Below are 23353 nucleotides of genomic sequence, written 5' to 3'. Positions count from 1 at the left end.
TTGATAAACTTCAACTGAAATATGAAAGAAACTTGGTTCATTCTTGCATCAAAATACAAAGAAACTTTTTTCCAAGCCCAATGTCAATGCAAATTTAATTTACGCGAATGTCGCCCGTGCAAATTTTGATAATTTTGCGGGCACAGTTGAAAAAAAATTCCACTAACTCAGTGGAGTTTCTGAAAGTAGTTTGCACAGGCATCCACGGTCAATTCGTCACGTTCGAGGTCGTACACAAGATCGGTGTGATATAACGGCGCTCGAATTTGACGCGTGATTGTAATCGGACCATGACTCCGGGGAATTTCGACGGGCGCGAAAGAAACGGGCGAAACGGAGGAAGCTGACGTGAAAGAAGAAGCGAACGTTCGTTCGCCGGCGCGTACGGAACCGTGAGATAACGGTACAGGGTCCCGTGGAACCCTACGCGAAAAAGAGAAAAATGAACAAAGCGACGACAAGTCCCGCCCGGCCTTTCGCCAATCTTCGAGCGAAACGTTTCGTAAATTTCGATCTCATTCACGTCCCGTTTAACTTCGATCGTTTGCAATTTGAATGGAATGCCGTGTAAATCGACCGTTCGAATAATTAGCCTCCGAACGGACGATCTAAATGGCCGATAGAAAGGTTGGACCTACTTTTTCGTGGGTATATTTCGTGAGAGGGAACGATTACGAGCGAGTCGAGCTCCGATGATGAAAACGATAAACTCGTTTCTGCCAGTTTATATATATCTACGGACTAATTGGCCGTGTTTCGTTTTTCCGAGATCGGTGCTTGTTGAATCAAGACCGGGCTAATCGGAAGTTTGTATCGTGGCGAGAAAGATTGCTTTCGTGCCGACTGATCGATTTCGCGGATTATGCTTTTCGCCTGCGTTTGTACGTGTACGTGCCACGGAAAACGGGGAGAAAAGGTGGAAAGGAATTGGTGAGGCTCGTGTAACAATTATCCGTTTGACTGTTCCTCGATGCATTGTTACGGATCCGTTTGCATTAGCTCTAGACTTTCTCTCCGCGAATAGTGCCGGAACGAGACGGAATTGCACGTCGGCGATTATGCCACCTTGTTACTCGGGGCTGATTATATTCACGTCGGGATGCGGCTGATGCATCGTTCATTGCTCTGTGATTTTATGGAAATGCGAAGTCGCTTGGTAACGGCTAGTATTTCCATTATCCTAATGATAGATGTTTTTCTCCTTAAATAAGTTGACTCGTTGCGTGTACGAAAGACATTAAAATTAAAATATTAAATGTCTAAAGGTAATTGTTCCGTTGCCTAAAGATTTCGTTCAGTCAAACATTTTTGTCGTTCTGTTACACTTTGCTATACTTAGGATCGAAAATTAAATTACATACGAAATTATCATGTGTATAATTTAATTAAACGACAAATATAATTTAATCAAATTGAACGATAAATTAAATTAAATATAATCACATTTGATTCTTCAGCCACATTCAGCAAATCATATTACGATCTTAAATATCAATTCTTCGTTCGCAACTGATTCGTTTAAGGAACATTGTCGTGGACGTTTAGGAGGAATTTTTCCTACAGGAGGGACCTGAGTGGCTGAATAAGGTCGGCAGTTTTTGTGGGAAAAGAATTTGGCCGATCGAATACCAAGGTCTTAGGTCGAGTTACTTCGTGCATGTAGACAAGAGGGGGACTTTCATCGTGATCGTGGATACAACGGCAGGAGAAGGAGAAAGGATCTGATAATACCGTTAGTAGCATTGAAATACAGTACTCGTTTATCGTTCTTGAACTTCCGATCAGATATTGGAGGAAGACTCTTGAGGGAGAAAGTTACCATTATTTCAGACGTCATCGAAATCTCATCGATGAAATTAAATTCCAACACGACGATAAACAACTGTGCAGCACGAATTTCTATTCCTGCTTCATTGGATTCTTCCTTGTTAACTAATTAGTTAAAAAAACAAAAGCGAGAGAAGGAAGAATGTTTGAACGCTTGGCGAAAGAATTAATTGCAATCATGTTTCTGTGTCATTCTCTGCGGCGTCGACGAAGCTAACGGTGCCCCTCAAACACGAAGGAGGGATGCGGTTGAAGTCAAGTGTCAAGGTCCCGGGTCAAACCGCTTTATAAAGACAGACGAGAGGAGATCTCTATCTCGACTCGCGATACGACAAAGAGAAAAGAGGAAAGGGTGTGATAACACCGTAGCGGTATCTCAAGGTAATTACATGGTACCGGTTTCCTTATAAGCAAGCGCAAATAAAAGATATCGGAGAAGCGACTTGCCACAAGCGACGCGACCAATCCCACCGGATTCGTGTCCATTTTTTTTCCCCCGCCACGTTGATAGCTGATAATCTAAGCTGTTTCATCGGTCGGACTGCCTCGGGTATTATCGGGAATGCTGCGCAAAACAAACTACAGATGTACTAATTTATGGGTAGGTACAGACGTACAGTTTCAAGACGATATAACTTTTATATCATTTGGTGACTAAAAGGAAAGAAACAAAAAAGGTATCTTAACAAAGGATGTCTCAGCTAAAGAAGGCCACCTAAATATCTCCTTCATTTTTTGTGACATGTAGCACAGTCACTTTGAATGAGGCAATACTCTGGAAAACAAATTTCTTTTGTCAGAAACACTTTTTCAGAAAGGTAAAGAAATTTGACGAAATTATTGCGACAATATGTAAACTCACTACTTGTGACAACAAATATAAAGTGATGTTCATCTTCCACTTGATTAATATTTAGGGGATCGATATTTTTATAAATATAATTTCTTTTTCCAAAAATTATGTATACAAAATTATGTATGCGTGTATAATATATAATAAATATATAATATAATGCATGTATGCGATATAACAAATCCAAGATCCCAGAAGCGCTTCTTTGACTCTCTAACAGTAAAACGATTGGCTATCAACCAACGGAATAATTAACATTATGACAATTTATTAAATATTCAAGAATAAATAATAAATAGAAGATATACTTAGTTCCAAAGAAACAGTCAGGCAATACAGAACTAGTTGCATCGGATCAAAATTACTCCTCTGTACAAGATAAAAAAGTGCGACGTGTCGTGTTTCTTCTGATTTCAAGGCAAACTCAAGAGAAAATACTAACTGTTGATTCTCCCCATCACTGGATGGCAATGCAATCTACCATTTCTCTATCAAGTGTCGACATTCCAAACACCAAAGTTGAATCCATCACTAGATAGATAGATACCTGTTTTGTCGTAGTAATTTCTAGTATCCATCTTTTTTCTCAAACATTTCAGGTAATTAATAAGCAACAGATAGTTGGAAAAATTTACGAACGGGGGAGAACGTTCTCCGCGGTTTCATAATTGATCGCGTGTAGTTGCGTCTCGGGAATATTCAACGCGGGATTTATTTACGCGGTGTTACAAATCAGTAACGCTTTCGCAATTAAAGGTGGTCTGTAAATCAGCCGAACCGCCGGTTCTTCCGGCAATGTTCCAGAGGTTTCGCGATAATTTAACACTCTTCTTTCCCCCTTTCTACCCTCAACGCCTACTATATATAGGCTTGGATGGACAAAATTTTATCCGTGGATCGCGAGTGGTGTGAACACAACTCGAGAAAATGACCGCATCAGATGCTTACGTCTCCATGTGCACGCGCATAACTTACATGTCCACGACACGTGGAAAGCAGCTTTAAACGCGAGGCAGCCGCTTCCGTGGTAAATCATCAGTGACGGAAAAACGGATGCCTCCGCACGCGGTTAACACAGTTGTCTCGTTGTTTCCCATCGTAAACCGTAAAACTGTTCATTCATTTTCCACCCGCTGGCTCGAGTCCTCCTCTCTATCCAAGAAATTAATCATTTCATATCGGTGTCTTTTCCCCTTTTAAATTTCATTCAAAAATTTTCGTTTGTCATTTGCTTTCGTTTCGAGTTAAATCGTGGAAACAACATATTAATTAATTCTCTCGTTTCTTTTTGTTAGACCAATCACTTCGCGATGAAATAGCATTGATTAAATAGAAACGCGAAGTTCTTGCATCGATGTTCTCGATGATTTGTCATCGTTTCAATTCAACGTAGTTTCCGTCGCCTCTCTGTTTCTATGTTTAGATATTAAGACGTAACAAGATGTTCTGAAATTACAACGTAAATAAAGTTAGAGCTCGCGAATTTGAGAAATTATTTCAAGCTTGAAATGTCTCTGCAAATATTTTTAAGTTGTCTCCTCGAGCAATAATTTGTCAATCATTGACAAAAGAATCGTTTTATCGAGGCCAAGTATGATTAATAACCCATCGAGTTCAAACGACTCGGACTGTTGCCATAAGCTGCGTCGTAAACTTCGAGAGACACGGTATTTCACGAGACGAATTACAAACTGAAAAAGAAACGATTTTTTTTCACCAATAATCCATGCGGACATTTTTATATCAAACAATCTCTCTGCGTAAATGAACGATCAAAATTTTATACAAAAATAAAAAAATGAATATTGAGGAAAACTGCGAGTTTCTCGATCGTTTAGTTGGGATGTTACCATTGCGATCGGCTGTATCGAGCGTGCAGAACATAAATCAAAGTTGATTCGAAATTAATGCGATACTAATACCCTGGAGGGGATATTCGTTCTTCGAGGTACTGATAAGAAAAGTAACGAGACACAACTGCACTTACGTTACACACACGTTGAACGATGAACGCCTGGGGGATCTCGGGTTCGTGGCTTTCTCACACGCGATGGTACATCGACATCTTCCACCCTATCGTGCGGTTAATGGGCAATTCTCGTTTTGTTTCACCACGAAAAATGACCCCTTCTCCGGCTTCAGCCAGATGAATGGCTGCCGCGAACCGGAGGAATCGACCGCCACGCGATTCCATCATTTTCGTTCCTCCAACGTTCATTTTCGGTCGAGCGAAACTTGACAGTCGTAAAACACATCGAAACTCCCTCTCATCGGTTTTTAATTAAGATTTATCGCGTTTTCATTTTCACTCGGCGAGACAAGTAGAAATGTTTGCATCTTGGAAGCTTGTGCACGTCTTGGGACTTTGATCGATAAAAAACGACTCGATGTTTGATTGCTGATGCTGTAGGCTGTGGCAAGGCGAGCAACAATGTTGTTTGCAAAAACATGTCTAGCGGATCGAGTGGGGCCAGATATGACTGCTCGAGAGTGGCATGCGTTTCGCGTTGCAAACCGGTCGTAAATTTTTCAGAACCGGACGGCCGGGGAAAAATTTTAAATCGCAATTGCAACTTAATTGCAACTTCAACGAGTCTTATTTGCTCGTTTCCCGCGTGTGATAGTTTGCTCGCGTATCACGCTGCGAGGTTTTAATATTGTCTGCAAATTATACAGAGCCAGGCTCGATCGCGATGATTCTGAATAGAACTGAGTCATATCAAGCGATAGTTTATCAAGCTACGTTTATCAAAGTAATAAGCGCTGCAGTACTTATTGTTTTATTGTCATATATGTACATATGTACGTATACTAATCCTTCAGAATTGTAAATATTATAAATTTACACGTAGCCACATCACGGAATCACGAAAATCGAATAATTGAAAAACTCTTACACCGAGCAACCCTGATCAAAAATTCTTCGGCATAGCAAACAACACGTCCCGCAGAGCCCACAATTTTCAGAATTCATCGAGTCAGTCATCGTCGACGATATCCCCAGCCAATTCGCCAAATTATCTGGCACTGGTGGTTAAGAAGATCGTGGCAGCGACGAGCAGCAAAACAACGGATGGTATTCGAGTTCGAGGATCGGGCAGAGTTTCCGTACGGGCGGAGCGGGGATTTTCGTTCGTTCGGCGCGGCCACAGCGGTTAAACGTGAGGCCCGACCCCGGTCTTGGTCCAGCATGCCCGTGGTCCTGAATAATGCAGACCACCTATTATCCCTTCCGGAATCGCGAGTCATCATCTGACCTTCTGCACTGGCGCGCAAGAATCCGACGTTGCACGGAATTCTAGAGGGGCACCGGGGGGAGGGGCAGTGGGTGTCCTCCCTTGTCCCGCCGGTGAAACCGAGTCGTGCAAGCGCACAGGCGAAAAAGAAAAGGAAATAGAAAAAGAAAAAGAAAGGAAGAATTCGCGGATAATAATAATGGCGGAGGGAGCAAAGGGTAGGCACTCGGTGGCGGAGCTGGGCGTCGCGTAGAAGAAGGCACGAGAAGTCGTGGGTTATCGCCGCGAACGTGACCGCATAAAAGATCGTAATGTTTTATGTGAACACGTGTATAAGGAAGGTCAGTGCTGTTCCTTCTGTCCTTGTTTCCTTGATTCCAGCGCGGCTCTCTCCGCGGCTAGAACAGCCATTGTTCCGCGCGGAAAACAGCCATGTCGCCCGACGATGTAGCGATTACTGTTTCTTCATCGATCACGACGACTCGGCCCGGAACTCGGGACTCTTGTCCTCCCCTTGCGGATCGTATCTCCCGTCTCTCGCGCTCAGCTGTATATTCACGAATTTGAGATATTCCGGACGGAGTTCTGAAATGTCGAGAATAATGACGGATATTGGAAATTTTCACGAACGTTCATCGCCTCGCTGAAGAGACTTTTCAGTAAAAAAAACCTGCGTCGTACAAATGTACGAATATTTTTCTTAAAAAAACCTTCGATCTATCACAAACACTTTATCAGAATAATTATAAATTATTTCAATACAAAAAGAAATGTCTGCATTGCACCGATTGATTCTTGAATCTTTCATATAAACACAAATAAATACTACGATTTATAAATATATATATATATATATATATATATCGTGCAGAACGGAGTAGATTCCCAATCGATCGTTTTATTCTTATTACTACCATTGATTCACATGCACAATATTTATTGCATGGTCGCGCAATTGATCCTCAAACGATCACCCGTAACGCAACATTAGAATAATGCAATTTGACCGGAGAAGTCCGGCTTGAGGATCTGAAATTTTCGGGTCGGTATCGCGGCGAATCACGGAGCACGCGCCGCAAAAGGATAGAAAAGTCGGTGTTGTCGCGCCGTTCCGCGACTCACGTACAAATTGCAAGACGGCTACTTTAAAACGAACAAGTGTTCATTACTCGTCGCGCGATAACTTTGCCCGTGCGCCCGTCTCCTCGTCGTATATATAAATTCAAAGCCCGAAACCAAACCACGTACCTCCGCCGTGCGACTAAACGCCTGGAAATGCGCCTCTTGTTTTAAATCCGGCCACTCTGTCACCTCCTTCACGGCCTTCATTGTCCTTTCCAGTGTGTGTCCCGGTGCAACGCGCCGATTACCCAAGTAAGTTACTGTAATTGCTCGAACGTGTTCGTCGATCGCACGGCCAGCTTCGACGCACGCGTTGCGTACCTGCCATCATATTTTTCGTCCGTTACTCCTTTCGGGCGTACGCACTCGGCGATTCCCGAGAATTATCGCGCTCGCCGAGCCGCCTCGGCGCCGTTTAACTGAATTTAACCGGTTAATAAAGTCCCATGCCATTTTGCCCTGCGTAAATGTGACTGTCGTAATGCGCGTGGTTTTGATGCCCCGGCTGTGCAATTGCCGTGCAATTTCCGTCCGCGCGAGCGTACACACACGCAGGGGGAGAATCGCGGCGTTCGCTCAACGGGGTATGGGATTAAATTTTGTGCGTGGGCTCGTTCGGGGAACAATTAACGTAACTCGCGTTACGTGATTCGCGAGGTAAACGGCGATTTCGGGAATTTTTGCGCACCTAGTTGCGACAGAGGTTGCATCTCGACGATACGCCGGCTTCGTTCAAAAAAAGCAGGTCAAGATCGCAATCACGCCTCGGTATTATCCAAGGTTTCGCGCGAAAGATAACTAGCGAGCGTATCTATGAGCATTATCTCGCTATTTATGTCGAAAGCCTGTCGTGACCCTGCGACAATCGGGATGCTTTTCAGAGCAACCAAGAGAGGAGATTTACAATACCATTCCGCGCGATCGAATTTTATATTTGCGTGTGCATACTTCATAAAAAAAACTGGACATTTCTTGCGTTCATCATGAATGTTTTTATTGCCGAGAGAATAATTTTACTACACTGCGTGATAATTGAATTGATGTCCCTCAAAGATTCAACGAGAAATGAAATTTTGCATCGTCGTAACTAGCTCAACGAACGATTTCGCGTAATCAGACGTGGAAGGCTTCATTTTGCAGACTTGACGCAATCAAGGTCTCGCCTAATGGTTTTACGTAATACTCTCGATATAGATTAACGACCCAGGAGACCGAACTGGTTTTTCGATGCTAGTGAAACTTGTCAGGAAATTTTTTTTTTTTTTTTTACTCTTCCATATTCTCGATTTTTCTATCTTCGAGAATCGAAGAACTCTAAGAATCGCATATTTTTGTTGCGATATCAATTACGTATACAAGTCAATTAATGGACAGATAATTCACTTGACAGAAATGTCAATTGAATAGTAACGAAAAGAAGTCTGCGAAAAGTTTCTCGTAATTATATTACGTGTCAAAAATGTGACAGAGTGTTTATTACATTTATAATAGACGTACTAGGCGTGTATTTGCATAAAAATCTGCTAAATCAGTCTTGAATGTTCACAGGGACAAGATATTTACATCAGTTTCTATCACGATCAAGATCGATCGTATCAAGATCATTGATAGATTGGCTTTCTGATTGCTATAGCTCAAGAATAATTACCCAACGATATTCAGAACTTATTTTCTTTTTTTTTTTTATTCGTACCGTTGTATCGAAATTACAAATCATCTGAAGTATCGTATCACGATCGATTATGATTTTAAAAATTATGGTTATGATCATGGATTTCGAGAATCATGAATGATCATACGTCGACACGAATGATTATACACGTTATAGCGAGTCGATTTCAAGGAGAAGTTGACTTGAAAAGAGAAAAAGAGGAGGAAAAAATATCAAACTCCATTGATTAATATTCATTTAGTCAAACAGTCAAACAATCTTTCATTTATATTCTTAAACAGGCTTGTGGCAAATAGACAGTTTATATACAGCTCTATGAAGTATAAATTTTGATCATGTCTAAATTTATTGTCTCCTAAATTAGCAATATTTTTAAACAAAATCACCCGTTTCTCTCTGTCACTTACTACTCTTGAGATAACTGAAAACACTTTTTCACGCTGTAACATTATCTCCAACAGTTAAATAATTTCCAAAGTCATGCAAGAAAATCGTCACGCGAGAATTAAAACCTACTAAATATAAAAATAAATGAGAAAATTATGCTGAGATAAAAAATCATAAACAATTGTATTTAATTAATGAGGACTCGAGAAACGAGTGAGAATTTCAATCGAAAATCATCTGATTCAAACAGGCGAACGATCGTGTGACGCGCGCACGCACTCGATCCACGTATGACGCGCGCATGATGAACAAGTCTGACCACCTGTCGGACACACTCCCTTTGTTGCACGCCATTTTTCGGGACGATACTCGACGAATGGCAACGCAACAGGTTACACGCTCTTCGAACACGTTCAACTGCACCCGAATGTTTATTACCGTGTTCTGCAGCCTGTGTCCGCTATTTGCTAGGCTAGAGAAACGCGCTGTGATGGAAACGCATTAACCTAACGATCGAGCATGACTTATACGAATCGAATGGACACGAAGGAACAGCTCGTAAGTTTAGTTTACGATTTAAAGGTTTGAATTGGAACAGAATGTTGTATTAAATATTTTGAAACTTTCACTGGCACTACAGTGAGATGGAACAATTACAAGCATACAAATTACCAAAATATTTGGATTGAAAATTACAAACAAACTGTCGTTCAGTATTAATTATATCACTTATGATCACTGTATATAATACATATTAATTTTTCAATAAACGTGAATTTAGTGAAATTCCGCTTTGTTCTCGGATTTGACCTATATAATTAATTGTGTCTCATTATAGCAGAATCATTGAATATTTGATTATTTTCATCAACTATTGTATATTTGATTTGCTTTTCATTGAGTTTTATAAAAGTTTGTCTTTTTGTTCAGTTTTGCAAAAGGACAAGGATAGATAGAACATTTGTCGTATATATATATATTATCATATTCACAACAGAATTATTAACATTTAATTATTTTCGTGTATCTTTCATTTCTCTTTCATTGAGTTTTATAAAGTTTGTCTTTTTGTTCAGTTTTGCAAAAGGACAAGGATAGATAGAACAAAAGATAGAACATTTGTCGTATATACATTATCATGTTCACAACAGAATTATTAACATTTAATTATTTTCGTGTATCTTTCATTTCCCTTTCATTGAATTTTATAAAGTTTGTCTCTTTGTTCAGTTTTGTAAAAGAACAAAGATAGACGGGAGACAGAACATTTGTCATATTGTAGTATTCTTTTGAACTGCCGTATCGTCGAGTGTCGTTCAACAATTGATACAGAGCTGAATCGCCGTGAAAGAGCCAACTGCCTAGCCATTGAATTCCAAAATAATGGAGATTCGTCGATCATCGCGAAGAGACGAATTTACATTACATAATTATCAATGAATTATGCGTGTTCAGTGACCGGAGTGTCCTCTGCGACTCGTCCCGCCGGAAGCGGATACACGCTTCACGAAAGACGATTACAAGTGGAACGAGCCGTGCACGTACAGACGCGATCGCAGTAGGTGTGCCCGTGTGTGTCAGACGAGCAACGCTTCTCTGCCGTGTAAAGACAGACAATGTTTTTTTCTCCTTCTTTCTCTCTCTTTTATTCTTTACGTATTTATACTAAAAGTAAAATTTACCGCAGAACATTTAATATTTTTATTTTTATTTTATAGTTTGATACTCGGTGTATTTTTACTAAAAGTAAACAGAGAAATTTCTAACGTTCTTTCTCTTTCTATTTCTATGCTCTTCGAGTGAAAATTGTATACTAAACTTGTGAAAATTTATCAAATTGTTAAAATTATTTCTGAACTAAAAAAACGATAGAGAAAAGTTGTTTTACTCTTGCACACCTTTTAAAACTTAGTACGTTCAATTTTTCATCACTTTTGGGACGGGAAGATCGAATGTATTCGATCGGCGAATATTACTTTACGGTGGATCCATCGATGAGAACTTTCACGAACAAAAAGCGAATCGACAGCGATCAACGGGCTTAATGACCCTTTTATAAAACGTTTTGTAGCAACCTCCAATCGAAAGTTTCGACGTTCTGCAATCCGAAAATGTGCTCGTGGTTTCTCTTCGAGACTCGTGTACGATTTAATGGAAGATCCCAGAGCCATTATGCAACGGGCAGTCGGATCGATGCAATCTTTGACATGTAATCATTGTTCGAGCAGCTCGCGAGCTGCTGCCGCCGGGATTAATCACACGTGTGCGTCTTTCTTGTTGGTAAATCGCTTTGCAAAGTGGGGAACCATCATGACACTTTGCGAAAAGCTTGGAGAAATTTCTGATTTACATATCGAAGATTTAATACAAGTATTTTACAATCATATTATATTACATTATTAGGTTGGCCAAAAAGTAATTGCGGTTTTTTTTAAATATAAACAGATGGACATCATAAAACATAACTAAACTCGTTTCAAACTGTGGATTCATTCTGCAATCTGATATTTAATCGTTCGAGCTTGTTTTGGAAGAGGGAAATGTACGATCTCGTTAACAATTGTTTGCTTGGCATCGATTTCAATATAGAAAATCAAAAAGGCATATATATTATATCGTATTAAAATTATATATTATATTATATTATATTATATCGTATTAAATATTATATAATATTGTATATATTGTATATTATATTATATATTATATCGTATTAAATATTATATTATATATTATATTATATTATGTCGTATTAAAATTATATTACATATATAGTATTAAAATTATATATTTTGAACTTTTTCCTATTTTTCTTCTTTATTGCGATATTCCAAAATAAGGATACGATGGATTTAATCAGGTTCGTTTTGAATTTTGACTATAGAACCCGTTCCACGCATTATCGAGGTCGTATGTAAAGCGTGTTCCACAAGGAACTATCGTTGCATCGAGTATCCGTTTAAGGACCTTCCGGTAGCATCGATAAAGTTACGCATGCGATTACGTGTCGAAGATGCTATCACCTTGAACGTTGTTACATAAGATTTCCAGGGACGCACAATAGGAACCCCGGTGTTCCATTAAACCGTATGCAAATGCATGGGAGAACAATGGAACGCGAACGGTCGGATCGACGTTCGCGAAAAGTCAGTGGTCGGCTGCCGGAACGCTTCCTGAATGTGGCAAGCGATCCACGGGATTCACGAAGAGGATCCCAGGAATTCGTGATCGTACCCTAACTCTAACGATCAATGCTTTTCAATGCTCATGGTTATGAATTATATTCCTACGAAAATCGTTGATTATTATTTTTATAAGTGAAACGCAATGTTGATTAAACTAAAAATCACTGAAAATAAACATCACTGAGAATTCGTTCTCTGATATAATTCATATTTTCTACCTTCTCTCCTCCCGTTCCAAAGAATTTTTGTCTAAATTCAGTAGACAAGAAAGGGGACGACTACCAGCTATTCACAACGAAACGTTCATTACGATTATCCCCGTACGAAATGAATCCCGTTAGACACGCTATCCCAGAGGCGTGGCCGATTCCGGTATAAATCACAATAAAGTGTACGACAGTGGGGTATTAATTTATGAGCCGATGATTTAAGATGCTGCGTACCGTGCGTAATTGACGCCTCATTTCCGTGTCCGGCCCCCTTGACACCGACAGAAATTCATCTTCCCCCTAGGAAAGCTTCGAGTCTCCCGTTGTTTCCTGGTAACGGAATTCGAATTCGTTTCCATCCGTGAAACACGTGATCGATCATGCGTGCTCGACGCGTTCGTTATCCTCCAACGACGTTCGTGGGTCGAAGATCATCGAGCCTCTACGTCCGCTCAACCACCAAGAATTGGAAAAAAAAGATACTTTTTCGAGACTTTCGCTAGAGGAAACTTTTTAGAAATCTTCTTCCCGAAGGGCTAAATTATTCGTAGATTACGTTGTTTCAGAATCGAACGTTTCCCAACGATTTCCTTCGAGGTATTCGTGGCATGCCGCAATCAACAACGGACCAACGATAGAAATACCAACGAACGTGGTTCTACAGCGGCATCCTACTTCCTACCGAAGCTAGATGGGCGTAGCAACGATCACGATCAAGATCATTGACTTCTCACGAATGTAAAGCGATCCCTTGAAAGCCTCCCGGTTCTGCCGGTGCGATCTTTCGTCCGGATATCACGTGGACACGGAGAAAGGAAGGAATTATCAAAGTCGTGCATCGCCACCACGTCACGAACTGGCTCACACAGAATTCTTTCTATCGCCACGATGCTCTGCATACCCTTTCTCCCTTTCTCTCTCTCTTTCTTTCCTTTTCTTTCCTCCCTCGTTCTTTCTTTACATTTTGGACAGCACAATTCAGCCTTATTTATACCTTCCTTTATACTCCGGTTCATAAAAGGAGCGTTCCTAATTTGTTCGTGGCACAAAACGTTCTTCTTTTCTTTTTTGCTCTTTTTCGTTACTTCCATTATTCTTACGGCAGGAGAAAATGTGTTTTGCCTAACCCCTGAAACGAAAATTTTGAAATGCAAAATTGCCTTTTATGTTACACGTTTGATAATTAGAAATTTTGCATGATTTCTGTTTATAAAGGAATGAAAGGGTAGCCATTTAGATGCACGATTCTTCGAGTCGAGTTGACTTGAGCTTCTCAACGAGTAAATAACAAGTAGATGTACTTATTAATATCGTAGTGTATAGCACATAATAGCATTAATGCTGTTTCCTTAGTTATTTTCGATTTATACTTTTTCCAACGTTAAAGGATACCTCAGATTTAAACAAAAATTTTTCACTGGTACGCGCATCAACTTCTCAGTCCTTAACTTCTAAGCATCTGTAAATCCCTTTTTTGACAAATTAATTTGTTTACATTTAACATTTATATAAAATATAAGAATTTCAGGGTATCTCCGAAGTATCATCTCGTAATCGAGATCCTTCTGTTAATTCAACAGCACCCAGATGCTGTAAGGGAACGTTGGAAGGAGCAGCGTGTGCACGCGCGACCAGAGATATCGAGAGATCTAAACAGCTCCTCGCGGCTCGGCTTTATCACGCCACCGGTATTGCTCGGGAAACTTACGAACTGATAAAAGGAATAAATTGAACGGGACGCCTGGATAGCGTGCCGGCGGCGATCAACCGAAAGGAAGTACGAATGCTTTCCATCTTTGCTAGATGCTGAGACACTCGCGTTCAAGGTTGCCCGCGTAAAGTCACGGTCACGTCGTTAATCTTGGACAATCGCCATCTGTCATCGAGCATTTTTCTCGGGCAACGTCCAACCGGTGCACGAAGACGAAACGAACGATGAGTAATACTGTAACAGCGATTACTACTACATCACCTGACTCATTTACATTTTCATCGGGAGAAAACTCGAGGAATGTCGAGAAATTCTTTCGCATATCATCGAGAGAGCATCTGTCCGTTCGTTGGTATTCGATCGTAAATAAAACGATCGTTCGTATTAGGTTCCAAGAAGAATCTATCATCATATATCTGATTCCTGAGAGATATTTCCTTGAGATCTTTGTTAAGAAAGTTTTTGATAAACTGTTTCTAATAATAATTTCGTTAGGCAATTCAAAACTAATACTACAGATATTAATAATCGTGTATTTAGTAATTATGTTTCCAGTTTGAAATATTTCCAGAATTTTGGGATTCTGCGAAACGAACGTTCATTTACCCGAATTTTCAACTACCTTATACAGTACCAAACCCTGTACGGCAACGTCGAGTATTATTTAACGAGTTCTTACTCAACGAAAACACGGGGGAAAAAATTACGCGCAACCTGTCGAAGTCCACACTCGGAATTACCATCGTCGCAGGCAATATCTATTTTTGCGCGCGAAGTCAGCAAACATACGAAGGCCAAACCGTACGAGTGGAAAGAGATGAACGCGCGTATCTTAAGTGGCGCTCTTAGGCGCACGGTAGAAGGCTCTTAATGCCGCGATTTCATTTTTATCCGCCTACCGGCAGAACGTTTAATCCGACGCTTTAAATGGCTTCGTACGCGATAAGAAAATAAAACGAAATCACCCGGATCCCCGTTGCCTCCACGACGATAACGAAAATGTTCGAGTCGTGTACGTTTGTAAATTGCATACGTACGTAGCGGGCCACCTACCTCCGGCAAGCGTTAATTACCGAAAAACATCAATTCGAAAAATCACCGTCCCATCAATTCACGCCGAGGGAATTCAAACATCACTCTTCCAGCCAAACAAATTAACCATGCGCGAACGTTTTGTCGGAAGTGGTCTGTACACATGTATCATCGAGAGTGCTCCTTGTCTTGCAGTGTATTGCACGCTCGCTCATAAAGGCGAGGCGTAATCTCTCCTGGCGGGATGTTACTCGTGCCCAAGGTCCCTTGATGTACGATTCGCCGTGATCATCGGCCCGAGCTCGTTTATCTTCCGTTGCCATTCCGTTGCCACATTTTGCACGAACGTTGAATCTTGATTGCAAGGCGCGGTGGAAGGTGGACGGTGTCGTGCAACCTGACCGGTGGTACTTGCCGTACTAACGAGCCGGTTCGTAATTCGGCGTTTGATTGGTTGGTCGTTATTAGGAGAGACGAAAACTCGTGTTCGGTGAGCCCAGATTTTTCCACTTCCGGAGGGATGCGAATTTCGAGCCGCACTTGTAACGCAATCAGCCCACGTGGTTTTAATCAATGAATTATATGGACAATTATATGGACAAACTATCGGCATAAGCGAGTTGTGTACATACTGTGAACGTTCCGAAGATCGTAGATCGGAGATCACGTGAGACTAACGTGATAAATAGATGAGAAACAATCGTAATGGTAGTCAATTACAAATTTGAGGCCGTAACGATAATATGCATCAAGTAAAATTGAAATTAGATATATATTAATATAGAGATTTGAATAACTGTGAGAGACTGTGCAATATGTATGATCGTAGGAGAGGATGTGCACAAACGCAGCGTCGTATTTGCTCGATGATCGTGCGGATCGTTGAGCATACACATGCCGATCATTTACACGCGATCTTCTTCCGGCACGTAATATCGTGGCTAATGAGTCTACGTATCTCGGGTACAATTACATTATATAAACATGTGAATGCATCGCGAGAAAGACTGAACAGTTTGAACAAGCAAAACGATGTGTGAAACGAGTAGAGATTTTGGAAAATATCATTTACACGCGCTATCAAGTGTAGGCTATAAAAGTTGAAGGGAAATGGAAGAGTAATTGGAAAAATTTGGCCGAAAATAGAGGAGGTTTAGCAGCAGAAAGCAGATTTTACTGAAATGAAAATTTTGGAAATACTTCTTTAGCCGAACCTGTATTCTAATCAAAACTGTGCTTATTAACTCCGAATTAACTGCACTTTGATAAATTTTTGGAATTTTCAAAAATGATAGAAAACGAAATTCCTAAACTAAAATAAAATAGAATAAAATAAAATTCCTAAAATAAAATAAAATAGAATAAAATAAAATTCCTAGAATAAAATAGAATAAAATAAAATTCCTAGAATAAAATAAAATAGAATAAAATAAAATTCCTAGAATAAAATAAAATTCCTAGAATAAAATAAAATAGAATAAAATAAAATTCCTGGAATAAAATAAAATAGAATAAAATAAAATTCCTAGAATAAAATAAAATAGAATAAAATAAAATTTCTAAAATAAAATAAAATAAAATAAAATAAAATAAAATAAAATAAAATAAAATAAAATAAAATAAAATAAAATAAAATTCCTAAAATAAAATAAAATTCCTAAAATAAAACTGTTAACTGTAGATAGTGATTAAATCGATATTACTCAATCATACATCGAATCCACAGTATCGTAAGTTCTGTACTGCGTAGAAAATTTCAAAAGAACATTCAAGAAAGTAGTACGAGTTCGGGGGCGAAGAGATTAATTTTTGCAAAACGTGCAACCCACGAGCGCGTCCTCCCACCGATGTGAGACAAAGCCTGTAGGATACGGGGATAAGTATCGTTACATGTGCCAAGCCACGGGGATAGTCATAATGTAAGCATTGAACCGACGACGGTGCCTGAACCGTCCATTGTATTCCGTAGCCGGAGTCGCAGGTTCGGCTAGCCTTGAAGCGGTGAACCTCCCAGCGCGACAAGATGATGCATTGTTACAATGTGCGGGCCTATAGCTGCCCTTTAGGGTCACGAAGAAAATCGCAAAGGTTAAGAGGTATCAACGTCGGGGTGCGTGTATATCCCGAGATGTATGAAACAGCCCAACATTTGGATTTCGATCGCATCAAACAAACCCATTTATTCGTATTACACGCGCGAGTAAAATCAAATATGTGTATTGTAAGAAAAATTGTATGTGTTACACGCGAATGTTACACGTAACATATACATATATATATATACATTACGCACGAATTTTAAACACATTATAAATGTGGAGTCAGAGATTTTAATTTGAATTACATTCAGGTCACAGAATTTGATTTTCGTGTTCTTAGAATAGTAAAAATTGAATTTGAAAGATGGCGAGATAGTGGGGATATCATGTTAGAGTTATGGGACTACAATCTCAAGGTGGCAGAATTGGATCACCTCGAAGTCGCGTGGAGCCCAAATATGAAGCTAGGAAACATAAAATAATACTAAAATACTAGGATGTACATATGATAGTTGCAGAAAATTTGTTGTTTGATTTGAAATTGTTATTATTTTTATGAAGATTTTTGGAGCAAGGAATTTTCAAAAATAGAAGAATTTTAAACTAAATTTTTTTGAACGTCTTGTTCTTCTATGAATATTGTAGTCACTGTGTGTTTACCAAGGTCGAAAGATCGATGTTCGGCTAGTTTAATATGAACGTGCATGATTCTCGTGAATTCTCACGATTTTGAAAGTTGAACGGGTTAAAGTTGAATCCTATGGTCTCAGAGTGTTCTCCGTCGTGTCTTACGATAGCAAAATCCTCCCAAATAAATCCCACGACGTCAGTATCATCGAAGTATCAGGATCTCGATCAAATTCATCGCGAGTACCACGACTTAGGATGACCCGTTTATTTGAACTCTGGTTTAAGAATTGGTCAAGGTGAATTTCGTTTAATGCAAATTCTATTGTTTACAGTGATATTGAATTAAATATAAACGATACAATCAATTCCAAAGTTCTAAACTTTGAGTTATCTTCTCCATCGATCGGATCCAAAGCAACGCAACAAAAAAAATCTCCTTGTTGTAATATAATCAAATATCTGTCGAGCAGATTTGCTCGCGATCTCTCTCGAAATCGACGATGGCAAAAAAGAAACTGGAGGCACAGAGACGACGGTTCATAGGTTTGGCAACGAAAGCACACGGTGATCCATGGGTGAAAGAAGGCGCTCGATAATGGATATCGATGATGTTGGAGGAGACATCGGCACGTCCGCACGCATTCCGGCAGCCAGTTATAAATCACTGATTCGTATCTCGGTAAGGCCCCCTTAACCAAATGGATGCTACTGTCGATTTGAATTACTGCCCTTACCCGGCGAGAGCCATTGCCACAGCGGACATCGACGAACAAACGGTTCAAAGTTCTATGTAAACTACCGCCCACGGTTTGCATTCTCTTGCGCCACGAGAGAGAGAGAGAGAGAGAGAGATAGAGAGAGAGTGGCTGTCTCTCTTGGCTCTCGCTCGTACGAGAAGGTTCTACTACGTCCAGTAGGCAGCCCTCCTTCAACAGTGATCTAAGGAAACGTCGGACGAGGGCTGGGAGCCGGCCGCTGTCGCGCACATGACTGCCCGATGGGGATTTAGAATCGGGGGTGATAGCGACTGAATAAAAGATGAAGGAACGAACCGCGCGGATCGTATCTCACCGGCCAGGAATAAGGATTTCGTAAAAGTTCGCGTCCGGCCGGGGGAAACGCGCGAATCCCTTACGCTCGCTGTTATCTGTCTCCTTCTCCACGACGTTGATAAATTGAAACGCTGGCGGTGCTTTCTGGAGCGTCTCACTCGAATCGATCCGACATCGTCGACTACGCGAATTAGAAATATTAGCGATTTATTCCGTTTTATCACAGATTGTTTAAAAAATGATTTTGAAAATGTTTCATTTCGAGCTATGAAATGTATCGACAACGAGCCTCTCGACGAGGGAGATAGTTGGAACAGAATAAATTTATAAAATGTAGGAAACCAAATTTAGATTTTACTATGTCGTTCCATAAAGAAATTTTAACGTTTTTATTAAAATTTTTATTAAAATTCATACAATATACACGAAGCAGAATAAATTTCATTCTAGTTTTCATTTAAAAAACAATTTATTATGCTACCTTCGTACAGTTAATTCTACTGCAGCCATTAAAATAATCATTAAGCCAGATTGACTTAAAATTATTATCAGTAAAACATGTTTTTGATATTTCTGATTTTCTATAATTAATCCTTCAGAAATTTTTCAAATTTCCCTCGAAGAAAATTATTCTTCCTTAATTAGTTACTGCTAGTTAATTAATTTTCCAGCTATGTAGTAACTGATACTAGAACTACCAAAGTGAATAAATAAATAAATGAAAATAAACGACTGATTTATAAGTTTTTTAGAGTAATTATTTGAGGACTTACAATTTATAATTTCTTTAGAGTAATTATTTTTGAATAATTCTTTTAAAATATACAAATAAAAAATTCGTGTTCATTATAAATCCTTTAGCAATCCTTTGCATTCTAATTTCTTTGACTCAATTTTTATACTTTAGTTCTAGTGTTAATTCTCCACCAAATTTATTTATCCGGTTCCCAAATTTTTTGTTGTTGATAAAATGGGGATGATTTCGAGGAAATAATAACAGAACTAGTTAACAGTTTCAGAGAAATCTAACTGAATTTATGGCGTCACCTGTCGAAGAAGAATGCGGTCGTATAGACAAATACAGTTTGTCCGATTCTCTTACAATCAGAACCTTGTCGAGCCATACAGGTATAATCTACAAATTGGATCGACAGTGGCGAATCATTCGATGAATCATCGCAATTTTAGCACGCTATTTACGACTGAATCGAAAATGTTTGAACGTGTTGGATGTCTGTGTGCATAGAAGGGAACATGAATCGAGTGTGAGATCGCGTGGGCCGCGGAAGATGCATCTTGGAAATGATTGTCTCCGGTGTCTGGAGATTGTCTTCGAACGTTGGCCTGTCTCGTGAAGAACAATTGTCTATTGTGCTTTTTTTAAGAAGTCGTTTAATGAACCTCGACGAACAACTCTGTCTGACAATTATACTCGAAAAAGCAAGTCGAATTTCAAACCGAATGGATCAGAATGGATCAGTTTATGGATCAGAGTACGGACATGGGAAGTTTGAAGATGTGAAAAATTTTAAATTAAGTGCAGTTTTGTTGATAAGTAGTTTCATCTTAATGTCGATTTATGACTAAAGAAGAACGCATATTTAACATATATTTAATCTGAAAATTAAACTATGAACGTCTATGAATTTCGAAACTTTGTTCCGTCTGAAAAATGAAAATGCTGATTCGTCATATTTTTCTACTGCATTCTTCACGTGAAATATTCAACATGCACATTCTAACACTTCCCACTTTCCACTTTTTGCATTAGGAGATTCCATTTCTCCAGCGTGACTCGTAAAAATATAAATTTGCATAAATGTACGCGATCCATTTATGATTTGTTCGAGAACCAGCTCGTAGTGTTTGCAACTTTATAACTTCGTGGCGGATCTTATCGCATTCGATAAAAATTGCTGACAGCGATCCAGACCGTTTCTAGATTATCTAAAGTCAATTTATTGCCCTGCAGTATTTGTTATCACTCTGAAATGGTGCGCCGTATAGTATCTCGTCACGAATTGTCGGTCGCGAGGAATCCCAAAAATAAAGAGCTCGAGGTCGACAACCAGCATGTCGTTAGACTCGTAGCAACAAGAGTGTTTTCAGGGTGACTGGTTGCGCAATCGACGACATATTATATCGATCGCCTCGTGCAAACCGCGCGGACTGAGCGTAGTTAGTATGCAGAGGTGCAGACTGTCTGCGGCTCAAGTGCCTAGGAATTCCGCATGAGGAGAGTAATTTTAGCTTCTCCTTGTTCCACGACCTTGCCAACTTTACGAAACCCGTGCATTTCACGGGAGAAAGGTTTCAAAGAGAAAGAAAGATTTCTTCTCAAGAGAGAGAAAAATTTTAGAAATGTTCCCCACCAAGAGAGAAAAGTTTCAAAAAGATACTTTATTACAAGAGAGAGACTTCCTATTAGGAATAAGCAAATAAAAATGTTAGAAATGTACTTTCTCGAGAGAAAAATATTTCTTTGATCTCTTCGCAGAAAAAGGAGATTTCAGAAAGACTTCTTTTAAACAAGAAAGACTTTAGAAATATATTTTCTCAAGTGAGAGAGAAATTTCAAAAAAGTTTCTTCTCAAGAGAGAGATTTCAGAGAGAAATCTCTTTTTTGGAATAAAAAAAGATTCTAGAAAATATATCTTTTCAAAGTAGAAAAATGTTAGAAATATTTCTTTCCAAGAAAATTTTTCTCTAAAAATATTTCTTTCCAAAAGAGAGATTTCTTCTCAAGAGAGGACGATTTTAGAGTTGTGAAATTTGCCAAATTTGCATGTTTCAAAAACATTCTGCGAGTTTAGAAGCTTCTGAAAAACGAAAACCTTCCTGACAAACTCTGAGAGGAAATCTAACCTAAACCTAACCTAAAAAAAAAATAATAAAAATAAGATGATATCCTCTCGAGCTCAAACTTATTCTTAGTCGAGTCCCTCGGGAAAGCAATAAACCTGGTTCGTCAGTAACTCATTAATTGCAACTCTTCAATTGGTGGTAAAATTAATTGCTAGAATACCAGATGTTATAAGAGGAATCACGCGTCGCATTCGCGACCTTTTCACGCGTGTTGAACTTTCTGTTTTTCACAGATACGATAATAACTATGCATGAATATTTATGACTTTAGACAACCACGCCCGATGAAAAAACTTTTCTTTGAAGGTTTTCTCTTTTCACGCGCGCTGCTGCTCGCTTGCCATACGAATAAAGCAACACTCCTCCATCTCGAATTTAATCAGGAAAATTATTACTTAATAATTCAATCCATTGATCCACAAAGAACCAGTCAATCAGTTATGCAAACCTCAATTTCTTTAGAATTAAATAAAGAACAAAAATAAAATTGAAGTAAACATCAAATTGTAGAACCTGGAATCCACTGATCATCAAACTTCCAGAATGTTTGAAAAATCCATCAGCATCTCTCATTTCGATCGATAGAAAGAAAAACAACTTCTTTCCCGACTTTCACAAATTTAATTTCAGTCAAGACCAATCCAGTTACACTCGAGTAGATTTGAACGCGACACTCCCCTGTAAATAATAAATCGATCGAAAGACAAAAAAAGAAGGAAACTTGCAAATGACAAACGTAGCGTGGACAATCTTTAACAGATTAATACACAGTCATCGAACAAGCGAGGTATCAAACATCGCGGAACGTCTATAAATTTTGATTGTCGTCCCTTTGACAATAAGCGTATACTTCATTCGAGATGTCTCGAACCCTCCATAGACTTGTCCGCCTTCACGAACGAAAAGCTGAGCCTCAGAATTCAAATCGGTAACGTAGGCACACGTGCGTAGAGAGTGCCGTGCCACCATTATTCCAGGCAATGTACACGGGAAGCACGAGCGTGTGCGCCCGCTCGCCAGGGTTTTCTGCATTAGCTGGTGGCAGCGAGGAACGTCGTGACAGTCACGGCTCTGAATCATTCATTCGTCCCGTGACGTTGCTGCGCCCGCGGTCCTTTTTGTCGTCGTCCTATATCGCGGTTAATATTGTACGTACACACAATGCAACATCGTCTCGGAGGCGTAGGCAGCCAGCAAAAGGCAGAGGCACCATTTCCTTCGAGGAAATCTTTCTTTTTTTTCTTTTTTACCTTCCTTTTATTCCCGCCGGTCTCTTTCACTCGCTCGAACCGTGACGAATTTTGTTGTGCCAACAATCTGCACGCTTCGTAATTTTCACTCGATGCGGAGGATCACGTGGAAGAGGTTTCTGCATTTCGTATAGTGATCGTCGAAGAGGGGAATCGGTAGGTGAAAATGTTTGACGTGTTTCAATGTCTTCCCCGAAGATGAACATTACGATCAGAGTATTGACGTTCATGCGTTTCTGTGAAATTTTTAAAAACGTCTTCTCAAGGAGAAAAAATTTCAGAA

At 39.6% G+C, this 23353-nt stretch overlaps 1 protein-coding gene across 3 annotated transcripts in view; it reads right to left on the bottom strand.

The window, feature by feature from the left end:
• The window catches only part of LOC122535538 (mucin-17-like), a 236699-nt gene that overhangs the window by 25914 nt on the left and 187432 nt on the right, over window positions 1-23353 (bottom strand). The window lies entirely within an intron of this gene.

Source organism: Frieseomelitta varia, unplaced genomic scaffold (assembly GCF_011392965.1).
Source record: "Frieseomelitta varia isolate USP_RPSP 00005682 unplaced genomic scaffold, Fvar_1.2 scaffold_152, whole genome shotgun sequence".
In the NCBI taxonomy this organism is placed as follows: Eukaryota; Metazoa; Arthropoda; class Insecta; order Hymenoptera; family Apidae; genus Frieseomelitta; species Frieseomelitta varia.
This window is presented reverse-complemented; position numbering and strand designations above follow the sequence as displayed.